Below are 15,941 nucleotides of genomic sequence, written 5' to 3'. Positions count from 1 at the left end.
CTAATCAAGTTATCACACCTGTTTTCATATCGGGTCAGGTTTTATATGACTCATGTACAGGCATTCCCAGAAGCAAGGTATGGTAAATGCTCCTGCAACGGAACCACCTAATTTTTTATATTCTAATCTGGAAATTCTGGTTTGGACCTAACTTTCGGTATACACGATTTCCTTTGTGAATTTATTAAACATTCATTTGTTGATTGTCTTTTTCTCCTCAAGATAAGTACCCCTGCTCGTTTTTGAAAATTATAAACGATTTAGAGACGAGAGTTCTTTGCATTGAAATTCATCGTAAAACGTTCGGCTTTTCTCTCTCTCTCTCTCTCTGCCAATTTTATTCCTGCTACAATAAACAGTTATAGTCACCGATGGCTTAGAGGTCGTCAAGGAGAGTTGAGAAGGACACCACTCTGCTGTGTACTATAGTATTTACAACATTCTTTTTCACATAAGAGATTTTGAGTTGACGGAGATTGTTGATGGGGAAATGACCCCAAAAAAGGCAGATGGCCATCTCCTCTGTAGGTCAGAGGCAACCACACGCGTAGACTTACTTGTTTTGGAGCCGGAGAAAAAGAAATAGTATTGTCGTCTCTGTTTTGTTTGAAAGCCACAAATACCCCCGGGTGCATAGTATTTTCAACCCTGTACCCTGTGTTGATATTAAAATCTTGGGGTTCTGAATGTGCGTGGATGTGGTGCAGAAGAGAAGAAATGTAGGGTAGTCGATTTGTTTAAGGAGAAAGAGCTGGATTTCTGGCACTTATTGAGACAAAGGTATAAAGGGAGCGATATAGGAATGGCTAAAAAACAGAACTAGGGGAGGGTAGCTTTTGTAGTATTTTTCGAAGACTCTGATAACGAATACAAAATGTGCTAGTTCAAGGATTACTTGGGTAAGGTCAAGTGTAGTGAAAGGAAAATCTTAACAACCGGTGCATTTGGTCCAGGATTTTAAAAGGTTGAGATTGATATGGAATGTTTTTGAAAGAATAAAAATCGGTGCCTGCCTTGGTTTAGATATTACAGTAAGGTGGCTGTGGCAGGTGATTTAAATTTCAAGGTAGGTAACAGAGAAAAGTATAGCAGATACGATAGGCATGGAATTCCTTTAATGAGAACGAAAAGAGTCCTGTGGAAATATCTTTTGAAACGGCTTGACTGTTGGATTTTTCATTTTACTTGGAAAGAGAAAATGGCAGAGAAGTAAGTTTGCTAATGAAATAGAGATTATATGGAAGAGCCAGTTGATTGACTTGATGTTGAGAAGAGTAGATAGAAATGAATCGGATCGTTATTTGGTTGTAGCAGAAATAAGATCAGAATAAGTTTTAGTCGAAGAGGAAAGGGTGAAGAGGTGGCTGTTAATGTAATTAAGACGAGTAAACTTGATCCGAAGAAATTAAGACGAGCATATAAGGAAACACTGGATGATATATGGGTTGCAGTTGAAGAAATGGAGGTGGAAAGATTAATTTTAGAATTTGCAGAATTCCATGTGAGTCTTCAAGGACTCTGGGATAGGAAAAGGAGATTAAAAAAAACATGGTATGCCAAGACAATGAAAAGTTTAGTGAAGGAAAAAGGGGATTATTTGAGATGCAATTGCATGTCATTGTACCAGAACATGTAAATGTATACTAGAGGATGGATTAGGGAGTCAAAAAGAAAATATGAGAAAAAAAGAAGAGTTATAAAAATGGTAGAGAGAAGGTGAACAGGAACTTTAGGAAAAAATGAAGTATAGGAAGGTGATACTAGGATTGAAATTGAGAAAGTAAGGCAGATTACAGGAGAACTGGTAGGTTGTGTGATTGATTATATCTATTAAAACTGGCGTCACTACATTTAGGTTGTTGACTCTGTAATAAATTTAAATAGAAAACTAAAAATAGATAAGTTTAAAAAGAATTTCATATAAGAATATCTAAAAAAAAACGTACATAATCATATTATCACTGCTCACATATACTTTATATGTATAATTTAAATTTTGTTGGGGATGCCAGGCTCCCACATAAAGCTATATAAGTGCCCTATGTTACAATCCTCTCCGAGGATTGTAGCTAGGATAAAATGACCTCTGTCACAACCCCAGGACAGGAACCTACGTCTCGAATTCCCCAAGGCTGGGGCACTCGACCAGCAAATGTCTTACAGTCAAGGGCACGCTACAGTCATCGCAAAATGTAGGATTTTCACGGGACATCAAGAACCCATGAGTGAGTCTTGTACCTCCAATCCTCAATCTGCATATACAGACACTGAAGACGTAATACTGCGCATTTTTTGATTTGTTACAATATTTTCCCACTGGGACTGCCAACTCTCTTTAATTTTCTGACCTACTAGAGGATATAAATCCCGATACGGCAGTAGGCATCTTCTGGGTTCTGGGGAGCTGACTGCTGACTTTGCGAGTTGGTCAGCTTATTCCCAACCACTAACATGGGAAGCACCAAACAAAAATTTACTTCTTTCCTCTTCTTTTCACTAAACAGCCATTCAATATATCTAAAATTAGAGGGTTTAAAGAGTTAAAAGATTCCATTGACTGAAGAACACTTCTTGCTTCACAATATATAATAAAACTATTTCCATTCTGAATTAAACTTTCCTTTAAAGCATTTAAAATTGCGTATAGCTCTGCTCTATAAACAGATGCAACAGATAATAATCTCCCACTTTCAATATCAGGGAAGGTCACTCCAAAGCCGACGCCAGCATCTGACTTTGAGCCATCTGCGAAAACTGCAGTGGAGTTATCATGTTGAGGAATGTTCTAAAAATATTGACCTCATGGCCTCACTGGATAATTCTGTCTTGGTAAAATGAAAATATCTACAAAATTTTACCTCTGGAAGGTTCCAGGGGGGCTGACTGAATGTCTTGCTGGTAAAATATCCATCCTTGGCATGTTTAATCCCCTGACAGTAAAATTTACTCTAAAAGTGAGTAGTTGAGGTTGCTTGGGGTGATTTTCATAAAACTGCCAATGCCTTTCATTTCTCATACAAATGCAGGTTAAAGACTTAGGGAGAGTCTGAAATCTGTACCAGCTCCGAACCAGCAGACGCTGGTAATGAAGATCAAGAGGCATCTTGCCAGCATCTACAAGCTGTAATTGGGAGGTGATTTAAGTGCTCCTGTACACAATCTTACCCCTCTGTGAAGAATGGAATTGAGCATTTTAAGGCTATTTGGCTTTGCAGAAGTGTATACTTCACACCCATAAGTTTTTTACTTCACACCCATAAGTTCATTTTGAAAAGACTAAGGCTTTATATAGTCTCAACATCTGAGTTCGGTCTGCACCCCACGAAGTGTGAGACAGAACCTTCAGCACATTCATGGCTTTTCAAGCATTTTGTCTTAATATATTTCAGATGTGGAATCCAGGTCAGGTTGCTATCAAAAATCAACCCAAGAAACCTTGTTCCACCAACACATGGAATTCTCTACCTATGTATGAACAAATCTGGATCAGGATGGAATTCTCTTATACGGCAAAAGGGCATGGTTACCGTTTTACTAGTAGAAATCTAAAACCACTCATCTCAGCCCACTTTACTATAGTATCAATGCAGAGCTGAAGGCGGCGTTCAGCCACTGCCATCCTTGTTGCTGCAGTGGATATGTCATCAACAAAAAGGGTACGAGTATATGTTATATCTGGAGGGAATTATTTTAGAAACCCCAGTGATTGCTAAGGTGAACAAGGTTACACTTAAAACACTTCCCTGAGGTACTCCTCCTTCTTGATTGAATACATCTGACATTGTTGCTCCGACTTGAACCTGAAATAATCTGTTTTTAAAAAAGCCTTAATAATGAGGGGCAAATTGCCTCTCAGGTTACATTCATAAAGGGCTCTCAAAATGCCATATCTCATGGTGTATCATAAGCCTCCTCTAGATCAAGGAAAACAGTAATGTGATGCTGCTTGTTAGCAAAAGCTTCAAATATTGAAGATTCCATTTGAATCAATACATCAGTTGTGGATTGCATACTTCGAAAACCACACTGAGCAGGTGACATGTTTACCATGTTCCAAGTACCACATCAAACGTGTGTTCACCATTTTTCTATGATCTTACACAAACATGATGTCCAGTGCAGTAGGGCGATAATTTTCTATCTTGAATGGGTCTTTTCTGGTTTCACAAATGGTAGTAATTTTAACATCTCCCAAAGATAAGATATGTTCTCAGTAAATTCTGTTAATGAGGCTTAATATGAAAAGTCTGTTATTTTCAGTGGTATTCTTAATCACTGAATATGTTATATCATCCGGTCCAGGAGCTGATTCATGACATTTATTCAAGGCTGAATCAAATTCTCTCATAGTAAAAGGTACATTGTATTGTTCATTTCGTGATGTATTAAAATCAATTTCGACCTGTTCTGTTAGCCGCCTTTGAACTGAATAGGGTCTATCATCATTTTTCTTTGCAACATTAGCAAACATTGCCACTAACCAGGGCTCCACTACCTCACAACCATTGATCTTGATAACTGGAGGTTGACAAGGAATAAACTTGCCTGCTGTTTTTCTAACTCTCTTCCAAACTAAAGTCAGAGGTGTTTTCGAATTTAGTGAAGATATGAAAAATGTCCAAGATTCCTTTCGTGCTTTTTTTAAAATTTCAATGCGAAAATGAGCTCTCGCTTTTCGAAATTCAACATTGTAATACTCATATTTTCGTCTGCGGTATCTGGTGAAAGCAGACCTCAGTTCTATGAGTTTTCTTGCATTTACGAGTCCACCAGGGAACTGGTTGGCGGATAAACATGCCTGAAGTCCTGGGTATAGATTGAAGACCAGCTGAGAACAATTCAAAAAGTCAAGAGCCTCATCTACACAGGGAAAGTCATCAGCAGTCATCTATTGAGCTGTGCTCCTGGACTGTTGCCCAATCAGCTTTACCAATGTTCCATTTAGGTAGCCTTGAAGATGGGGGATTTGAAGGCTGCACTCACCACTATTGGAAAATGGTCACTGGTAAATCTATCATTTATAACTCTCCAATTAAAGTCAGTAAGGTAGTCATCACTGCATATAGATAAATCAATTGCTGATAATGTGCCTGTTTGAACGTGAAAATGTGTAGACTTCCCAGTGTTGAGGATTCCTCACATTTTCACCCTCCATGTTGGAACATAGACACCTTCCTCTTTGATTGGTGACGATATCACCCCAAAGAGGGCTTCTGCTGTTCATATCTCCCAGAATAACAAAGGGGCATGGTAACTGATGAATGAGGGATTTAAATTCATCAATAGGGAAGACTTCACTAGGTGGTAGATAGAGAGAGCATACTGTATATTTTCTTTCCAAATGGATCTACACACCTGAGACTTGGGGTGTGATTTCAAACATACAAAACTACTGTACACCCCCATGGCTTCCAATATTTAAGTTATAGGTGGCATGGTAGGCCGTATGCTCTTGTGGCCTGGGGCATGTATTATTACCAATCATGGTCTCCTGCAAAGCTATACATACAGGAGACACTTCTGATATGAGCAGCCTTAATTCTTCCCATTTAGCACTGAATCCCTGACAGATCCAATGGAGAAAATTAATCTACTCTACTTTCCTTTTAAGAGCTTTCAGCTTACTGCCTTGCTCCTTCATTTTTCCAGGAAGCAGACCAATTGTTTAAGTCTGCCTTCCTTTTTAGAGGGTGATCAGTCTCAGGAACACCAGACAAAGCTGGTGCTACCTGAGGAGGGGTTTGAGTGTTGGACAATGGTGCATCCTCCGAAGCATCAGAAGCACCATTTACGGCTGGTGCAGGCTCCAGGGAGATACAAGCAACAGCTAGTGATAATGCAGCCTCCAACGAGGCAGAAATGTCAGCCATAACTGGTGTAGCCTCCAAAGGAGTTGACACACCAGGTATAGCTGGTACAGCCTCCAGAGAGACCGGAGTACCAGAAATCGTTGGCTTTGCCTTCATAGAAGCAGGAGTGCCAGAAATCACTGGTAATGCCTCCAAAGAGGCAGGGGTGCCAGAATCCACTGACACCACCTCCGAAGAGGGAGGTGTGCCAGAAACCACTGGCACTACCTTCGAAGAGGCAAGAACGCCAGAAATCACAGGTGCAGCCTCCGAAGAAGCAGGAGCACCAGCAATCATTGGCGCAGCCTCCAAAGAGGCACAAGTACAGGTCGTCACTGATTTTCTAGTTTCATTACCTCTGGTAGCATTTAAATTTCTTCTTTGGTTGGCAGCAACACCAGAAAAGGATATTCCAGGTCTAACATACTGATTCAATACTCTCTCTTTTGCCTCTCAAAACGTGATACGTTCAGTTACCCTTAATGTTTGGATTTCTTTTTCCATGAAGTATACATCACAATTAAGTGAAGATGTTGGAAGATGGTCTCTACAATGTATACATCTTGCTCCTTTATTACATATACCATGCTCTGGTTCACTGCATTTGGCACAAGTGGCAGGCTTGCCTTGTAGTTTCTGCCAACAAGATCCCAACATATGTCCAAATTCTTGACGATGAAAACATCTCCTTGGTCTTGGGATATATTGCTTAACCTTAAAACATACCCAGGCTGCTTTTATTATATTAGGCAATTGAGTAGAATCAAATGTAATAATTAAATTGGGAAGTAGAACTAAGGCTCCATTTATCTTCTTCATTCTTTCAATTCTTATCACTCCTTGATCTTTCAATCCTTCTGCTAGCTTTTCCTCCGAGTATGTCATCAGTTGGGGTGCATATGTCATCCCTTGGGGTAATTCCAAAAAGCATGTACTGCACATTCTACTTTAACTCCTCCGAGATGCAATAATGCTTTTAATTTTTAACTTTCTTTAGCTGAGGTCGACTCTACCGTAGGCTTTCCTCGATCTTTAGATGATAGCTTGGGTTCTTGGCCACAACACTTCACAGTGTCTCCATATACATTAAAAGTATCGCAGCTGGATTCTTCCATGTTAAAAGTCAAGTATTTATCAGAAATTCCTGGTCCTATTTCACATAAATTTCTGCTCAATTTCCCTTTGCTCTGTACTGGAGCATAGGGTTTCAGTGTAATTACACTAGAATGTTTCTTGGATTTTTCCAAACAAAGATTGTCAGAGGAGGTTCCAGCGGTCGTCAGCTGTACCGAGGTGATACCATCAAAGGGCCTAGGGGTACTTGAATCTTTATAGCTACTACTCATAAAGATTAAGTAAAAAAAGAAAATTAAACCTGAAAACCTTAAAAAAATATCATTAGCCTTTCATGGAGTTTATTCTTCCACCAATGGCACAAGTGAGAACCGACTCCGCAATGTCCGCGTCCCTACCCTGCCCCACGGGATGGCACAACATGATTAGAGTGGCCAAGTGTAAGCCAAACCCGCTTGCTAGAACCAAGAGTATTACAAGAATACAGTCATCCTCACCTCATCATATGGGCAAACTGGGTAGAATGCCGAGAGTCCTATCCCCAGAACCAGACCCTCCTGGTATCCATGGTCCAGCCCTAAAGAACAGTTCCGCCTTTGAGCTATCAATCTGATATCTCTCAGGTCCAAACATTATTGGGTAGTTGATGGTCCTACCACAGTTCCCACTATTTAGCTTCGGATATAAACCCAATCCCAGCTATGATATCTTTTCCTATTATCAGGTCCAGTAAATTTTACAAAAGGTGGAATATTCCACAAAATTAGTCCAAAGAAATGTATAATAATATATGAGACTTGGACTCAAACCTGGTAACAAATTCCTGGGGTTCAAGAGCCCCCTCACCACGTCAAGGCGGTCCAATATCGAGGGGGAACTGATAGGAGAAGAGCAGTGTTTGTTTAAACAAAGGAGAGCGTATATGGATCAAGTGTTTTTGAGCAACAGATACGTAAGAAGGGGAAAAGCTGCATGTGGTATACATGGTCTTAGGAAAAGCTTATGGTAGAATCAATAGATATTATGGCGGAAGTCGAGAATGTAACAAAAGATAAGTTGTTGAGGGCTATTAAAATTTTTAAAGAATTGAATCAAGGTATTTTATTTTTACACTAGGCAATTGGGAAACGTACTAGTTTGGTTGAAAAGTTGACATTAAACAAGGTTTTCGTTTTTGTCAAAGGTTGTAAGATATCCTTATACATGGAGTGAGGTAATGACGTAGAGGGACGTTTGATAGCCTACAGATGCAAATGTCTGGCATTAGAACATGTGGATTGGTAATGTCTGCAGATGATGCAGTGAGGGATGGGAATAGCGAAGAGAACTTGGAAAAACTCTTTAAACAGTTTGAAGGTGTTTGCAAGAAGAGTTTGTTGAGAGTAAATGTGGGCAAGAGTAAGGTATTTAGGGTAATTGGTGACCCCGGGGATTGAGCAATGAATGTTAAGAAGGATAGTTGAGGAACAGAAGTGGTGGATTTGTTTAGGCATTTAATAGGGAAACGAACGGTAGAAGGTGGAATGAAAGCAGAGTAAAGCCACAGAAAACGTGCAGCAGGGTGCATGCAAAAAATTTGGAAGAAACTTGGAGTGTTCGTGGAATGGTTGGGGGATGGGATTCTAGGTGAAGCTGCTGCTATGTAGCCAGTCACGTGTTTTTTCATATTTTGTTTTATCAGATGCTTGTTTTTGTTTGCAAATTATCGTATTGTCTGCTCTGGTAGTTTTAGAAGAAAAATCTCGTTATCCTTCATTGTTTATTTAGCGTAAAATGTCTTTTTAGACTTTGATGTGATATTTGCTTTCAAGAGTGTTCTTTTGCAAGATTTTCAATATTTCATTTTTCAGTGCACTGCATTTCGTATCTTTCTTGCATTTGTATTTCAGAATGCATTTTTAATTGCATACATGCCCTTTCCGCAGATATCCGTAATTTCCATCTTTTCGTTGATATTTACATTTTAGAATTCTCCAGTGATTAAAGTTTTACATTGTTTTATTTACCGTTGAAAACGAAATTCCTATACCAGGTAATGTTTCCTTTTAAGGAATTGTGTCATTTCCTAAAATTCCTGGATGTGAATACTGTAAGTGTGTTAGGATCCCTCTCACCTATTTGGTAGAATATAGTTAAGTGACCATTTTGTAAAGACCTACCCTACTAAAATATTTAAGTTAAATTTTATTTATTTATTTATGGTACAAACGATCTCTTAAATTGCTCTCCCATTATTTGTTTCCTCCTGTACCGAGCGAAACGTCCGGTCTGTCGAGAATAATGTATTTCACTAAAATATTCCCTTCCTGAGCTCCATGATGGATGTTAAAGATGAACACTCTTCCTACGGCATTATTTCTCCTCTGTACTGCTTTTCCCAAACTACTTTCAAATGGAAGAACGTATACATGAGCGGCCTTTATTGCGATGCATCATATTCATAGATCCGTAAGACTCATGTTGGTATCAGTTTTAAATATACCTGCTATTTTTTCAACACTTTTTATATTTCGTATATCGGCGACTCATATGAATCCAAACGTTTTTCCGAGATCAATTCTAAATGTACGTGTTTTTCTTGAATGCATGGCCATGTACAGTTTTATATAAGTATGTAAGTTAGTTGCCACTTTTTTGGGAGAGTGTCTAATGTACGTTGTTATTTGAGATAACAGCATCACCGGTGATTTGATCGTTGACTTCTTGTCCCAGCAAAGTCTCACGTCTGTCTCTCTAACCATTCAGGATATACTAAAATGTATTACCTTTGAATATGAATCCAAGTGTCTTATGTATATTCGATAGTTTGGCAAAGAAAAAAAGCAAAAAGTTTATACAAGTTTACCATTTCTTTTCACAAAATGTCGAATATCTTTTCTAATAATTGTTTGTTTTTATTTGCTTTTCGATTATATATTGCTAGTAATCTACTGCGGTCAGTATAATTCTTGAGTGTATACATTTATTCCTGTTACCTCTGTATGAAGCCACGTAACCTTCTCTTCTGGAAAACCGATTCATGTTCTTGGTCCTAAGTGCTTCTAAATACACTCGCATTTGGAGTGTGTTTAGTAAAACCTAGCTAGAACACACAGTACCATGTATTATGTATTCTCGATTTCTCTGCTATGATCTGTTGTTAGTGTGTCACATTTTATAGATCAAGTCCTCATATGCTGGAACGTTGTTTTAGTTCTTATATATGAAATCTGAAAAGATTGTGCTATTATTTTGAATGCCTATCTATCGTTATCGTTTCTTCATGTCAATTATTGGCTGTGTGTTGCATTTGCAGAAATTATTTGCTCATTTCTCTGAAAGTAATGTATCCAGTAAGTGTAATAAAGAGGAAAATTGATGTTTTTTGGTGAACAGGTATCAGGAATGTTTTTGGAAAAGTTTTAACCTGTGATTCATTGTGTCTCTCCGTCTCGTTTCTATCTATCTCTCTGTCCTTTCGGTTTATGTCGGTTTCTTCTTTAAGTTTTTTATACTACACTGTAGATATATAGTACTGTTTTATCCTTCTGGAGACCTTAACATTAAAAAATCGTGTACCTTACTTTTTATTTATTTTTTTACTTTATTTTTAGTAAACAGTTTTATGGTACGTACATCATTAAAGAACTTTGAATGATGGTTTTTAGATTATTCTTTGTCCCCTAAATATTATTAACTCCGTCACAATATCGAGATGGAGAATTTTAAATATGTCTTAGAGATGAAAGGTATTTAGTGTTGATGCTGAGAGGACGGAGGTAACGAGGGGAAATCTGGCCAGAACTGAAATGATGATGATGATAAGTAGTCAAAAAATTCCCCTGAGTCTTGCTTGCAGTCAATTGGGTAATCTTGCGCCTGGCCCTAATGATTTTTGAAGCTGGGCAGCTGAATAGGAAGAATGCAGCTGGTTCAGATGACAAGAAATGGACAGAAATGACGCAGCTGGATGCAGAAGAAACGCTGGCAAAATTCGTAGTACCATTTACGTAGCGCCACGCCGGAAACATTCTTAATGGGGATGTAGCCCCTTGCGGCGCCTTGTTTGCAAAATGAGGCACACGCTCGAGTTCATTAAGCTCGCTTGCATCCCTTATTCAACGGAGTACACATCATGATCGAGAATATTGTATTGGGATGCTATTCTTTACAAAAATGAACACGTTGCATATCATTATGTCCCAACTTCCTTCGCCGGACCAACTAATATTCATTGCATTTTGAATGAAACCCGTGAATATAGCAGCAACCTTTAAGAATCCATGATGACAATTTCGCTCTCATTTTACGCCCACTTTTTCTTTCTTGATAACTGAGGATAATACAATATGATTTTGCCAGCTGAAACTTGTTAGTGCCTCAGTCTGAGGGACATGAAACCTCTTCATAATAATGATCGTACTTGAATGGAATAGAAATTGCGAAAGGTATATTTGAAAATATGTGAATAAGACAAATATTTTTTTTATAGTTAATAATACCCTGTGGAAATCGCATAAAGCTGGAACAAACATTGGCTTTGTAAACTAAATATTTGTTGAATAATCATTTCATGCATTCTGTCCAAAATATGCTATTGCTAAAAAGTATTTTCTGTAGACTAGAAAATGGTTCGCTTGCCATTTTGAGCTTCACGCTTTGAATAATTTTCGGTTGCAATACAGTGTATATTATTATAGAACAAGATTTGTCTTTCATGCTTAAGGATGCAAAGCTGGACTGATTTATCATACGGAATAGCATTTGTCAGCTTAATTACTTTGTGTTTCGGTATCCTATTCGCGTTTACACAATAAGACCTTGATTTAGGAATGATATGTGCAGATACCACCCATGTCACCGTAGCTCCGTTTAGATAGAAACCACTAAATGTGATCATCATCATCATCATCATCAATATTATTTACCCTCAACCAGTCCTTCCGACGGACCAAATTTTCCAGAACAAGGTTTTGAACAAGCATGTCTCGAGTTTTTAAGTGACCTACGTGTAAGCATCTTTGTAATCTTAGGGCAACTTATTGAGTAGTCTACATTCGAATGACCTATTTGGTCGCAGTTCTAGGCCTATGGCCTAGACCTGGTATTTCATCGTCATCCTTCGGGCCAGCCCTATGAGAACTGATAATCAGCTCAGTTGTCTGGTTAAACTACCTTAATAATATATAATAATAATAGAGTAGTCTGGCATTGTGTTGGCCCCACCACGGGAGTTGTGCCTGTTCTTGGTATTTGACAGAATCCTTGTGAGGTAGGGATCTTTTATGTCTACCGAATCTGATTTCTCGTATTTCAATAGGTATTTACCAGTGATTAAATGTTCTAAAGAAGGAACTGTATTTTGCAGTTGCAAGATTAGTTGTAGACTATATTGATGATTCTTTCGTGTTCTTTTGGCCTGATTCGTGGCCGGCTACTGTTGGACCTTAACAGATTACCCACTTCGTATCATTTAGAAAACGGCCCTTTTCTTCATTTTGCGACCAAAGTAAAGGAAGGTCCCCCTGTATTTTGTCAAGTTTATGTCCAGATCACTGGGATCATTGTAGGACATGGTACCTGTCAGAGATTAAAGAATCTACTGTGTACATTTATGTGAATTTCTTATCTTTGGTGACCATTGGGATGCACTTTTAATCCCTGTTGTTAGGATTTCAGCCTATTTTCAAAATCCTTTTCATCTTTTATGATAATCTTCTAAATGTCTAGGACGTTTGCTGTTCTAATTTTTTTTTTTTTAGTTTTTATTACCTATAACGTTTGTTTCTTCACTTTTTCAACGCTTTTGGTTTTTGCATTTTGGATTTTTGGTGTTAAAATCCATTATTAAAATTTCACCGTTTACTTGCATTGCAGATTCTGTTTGAATTCAATGAATAGCTTTCTTAATTTTTTTTTCTTTACAACACATTTTGCTTTGGGGTCGGTCGATTTTAGAAACAAAGGTTCTTTTGTTTACATAATTTGGCCCATCCTGTATTAAAACTATATTACGAATTTGTTTCCTAATGACTTCCATTTCTGTATTCATATAAACGAACTTCTCCATTTTACGGATTTTAATCATTACTCTTGAGAGAAATTCTGCATTTTTATCACAGTTTTCAGCGGTCGTTAACATCCGACCCATTCTCCTACTATTGTAGGTGTTTCATTACAGTGGGTGCCTTACCTTTGGTTAAAGATTTTATATTTCGTCTAGGTGTCCTTTTCAAATGTGCAAGAAGCATTGCAATAGTCTATGTTCTTTTCCGTTGTTCATCAACTTTAGCATATCCTCTCATTAATTATTGTACTCAAAGTACTACCTTTTAGTTTTTTCTTTTAAATTTGTTTCAAATAAGACAGTGCACGTATGTTCAGCATTATTATTATTATTATTATTATTATTATTAAAAAACAGAAACAAAGTCTTGGCTTGAGAAAAGGGACGTAATGGGAGTGATAATAAGAATGAAGTTAAATTTTTTTCATGCTTAATAGGAGTCGGCGTAATCAGAAATGCTTCAGCGATCTAAAGTATTCTCTAGTACATCGTTACTCTTTTGGGAAAATGGAGTATGTTATCGTAAAAGCTTTCCTCCGTCCTCCAAACGAAACAGAAAAAGGGGAGAAGTGTTTTAGAAAAGTAGCTGATGTTCCTTTGAAGCAAAGTCAGGATATTGTAAGACGCCGGCGGGTATCACAGTGCTGCGTGAGAGGAAAACCTGTTCCAGTGCCCCAGGTTTCGATGTCCTCGAATGTCTTGTTTATTTATATATTTCTCGTGATGGTAATTTTCATTTTATTTTGCCTGTGGTTCATTGAGCATCGTATTATTTAGTATGTGTAAATCCTTATTTAAAAAAAAAAATTTAGGTGGCTATCTTCAAGTGTTTACCTGTCCTTTAATGCGTATTTTATATTTATTTTATTAGTTTAGGTACCTGATTCATTTTTATTTTGCTGATTGTAATGTCATAAACATATCTGGAAATTATTTGGACAGAATATGTTTATTGTTATGAAAATATCTGAAAATTATTTGGACAGAAATGTTGTCCCCTTCAATCCTAAAAAAACTGAAAATCAGTACTAATGATCTACCTTGGTTTTATAATTCATAAAGACGGACATACCATAATAAACAGGACAAATTCGAAAATTGGACGCTAGATCACACGCAGATAAACAACCACAACGTGCTGGAATTTGCACGGAAGAATTAATATGTTTGCCAAGAGAAATTTCAGTTACTGGAAAACAAAAATAAAGGAAATAGCCGTCTCATATTGGAATATAGCATGACTATTCGTCCCTTACTAAATAATGCTAAGAAATGTTTAATCAACCGTTAGGACAAAGCTGAGTTACTTGGTAGGGTTGTTGAAGATAAACAGCTGCGTAGATAGCTGTCAACCTGAACCTGAACTATTTCTGACGAAGATCCAGTGGACTTTTCAAGCGAATGAAAACCATCTAATATGGTTTTTCCAAAGGTTTCCTTAAATGTTGATAATAATTACAGGCTACTGTCGTGCTTTGCAAGGTACCCCGAGCTCTAGATAGTTAATTCTTAAACCCGTTTATGCTGTAGCTAACAATCAAATGAGAAAATTGTACTTCATAACCCAAGTAATTTGTATACGGGGTTATAATCACTGGAGTGGAGAACAGTTCTCTCATTTAATTGTCAGTTATAGCGTTTATAAATATCACGTGAAAAAGGTGATTATGAGAAAGGCTTATAGAACTACCTTACATCTTGACACCTTTCCTGACTGCATGTATTTATATAGGATTAGGAGGGGTGTAGTTGGATCGGTGTGAGGCTGAACTACTAGCAAAGCTAATCATCATCATCATTGCCTCCCAACTCCGCGTTACACAAAGGGCTTCAGTCAAATACCGCACTCATGTCTTTCCTGTTTCTTATATTGTTCAAATCTTCAATCATCTCTAGCCTCCTCCTCACAATTCTCATCCAATTAGCTTCGGGTGTTACTACTCTTCCGGTGCCCATGGTATCATTCTGACTCTGCCGTGCATTTGACTCATTGCTCCTCTTCATGCTTTATTCTCAAATAGACAAAATCTTATCATGATTCTGTCATAACATGCTTCTAAATTTATGTACTAGACTTGTGTGTAACTTACTTTCGTATGCAGTTTCAGACTGTTTAATTCTTGAAATCTTATTCAGCCTTCCCATTGTTTTATTTGCCCTTTTTTTTCTTTTTGGTTTTTCACTGAATTCCAACTCGAGAGTGAAAGGTTCAACCTCTAAATCTTTTGTCAACAAATCTTATTTCATCCCTTTGTGCATAGTTTGTCCTCAATGATTATGTTTTTCTTATATTTATTTTGAGCTCTCTCTCGTTAATTAAAACAGCATCATCTGCATATTCTAATTCTGCCAGGCATCTGTTGTTCCTTCATTATAAACCTTCTTTTCCATCCCGACTTCTTTTTAAGACTATGAAGTGTATGAGAAGGTCAAACAGCAAACGTGAATTAATAATTAATAAAACAAATACCATTCACTATCTTGTCTTGCTTCGTTCTTAATGTTTCTTAGTATATGACAATTATCTTTGACTCCAGTCTCTCTTTTTCACAGTATTTTAGATATATCATCGGATGGTATGCTCGTAAGACTTTACATATCTGTAGAGATGAGGATTTCAAATGCCACGTACTCCAGATGGCTTTCTTTTTACTATTATTGGAATATTGTTTTTATGTTTGAGAATCAGTGATCCTTTGACCATCTTCCGCAGACTATTTCAGTCGGGAATTTCCATAGATGGCTTCCCAGGAACTACTGCAATCCTCTTGTTTTCCAGAACATAAACTTCCCACATTCTGTGTGGGTTCCACGTTGTCCCATGTTCATTACCAGTCTGCCCAAAATTTTACGGGAAACTGTCCAGTGATCTCCGTGTCAGTATTAGTGATGACGCTGTTCAGTTCATGGGGTGCTGCATAATTCTTTAAGCGCCATGCAACGTTGCAGCACTTTAATTATTTGTATTTTTG

General features: G+C 37.7%; 1 protein-coding gene across 3 annotated transcripts in view; it reads right to left on the bottom strand.

Annotated features, from left to right (window-relative positions):
- The window catches only part of LOC136832814 (uncharacterized), a 665,567-nt gene that overhangs the window by 266,157 nt on the left and 383,469 nt on the right, over positions 1-15,941 (bottom strand). The window lies entirely within an intron of this gene.

This window comes from Macrobrachium rosenbergii, chromosome 50, assembly GCF_040412425.1.
Source record: "Macrobrachium rosenbergii isolate ZJJX-2024 chromosome 50, ASM4041242v1, whole genome shotgun sequence".
In the NCBI taxonomy this organism is placed as follows: domain Eukaryota; kingdom Metazoa; phylum Arthropoda; class Malacostraca; order Decapoda; family Palaemonidae; genus Macrobrachium; species Macrobrachium rosenbergii.
This window is presented reverse-complemented; position numbering and strand designations above follow the sequence as displayed.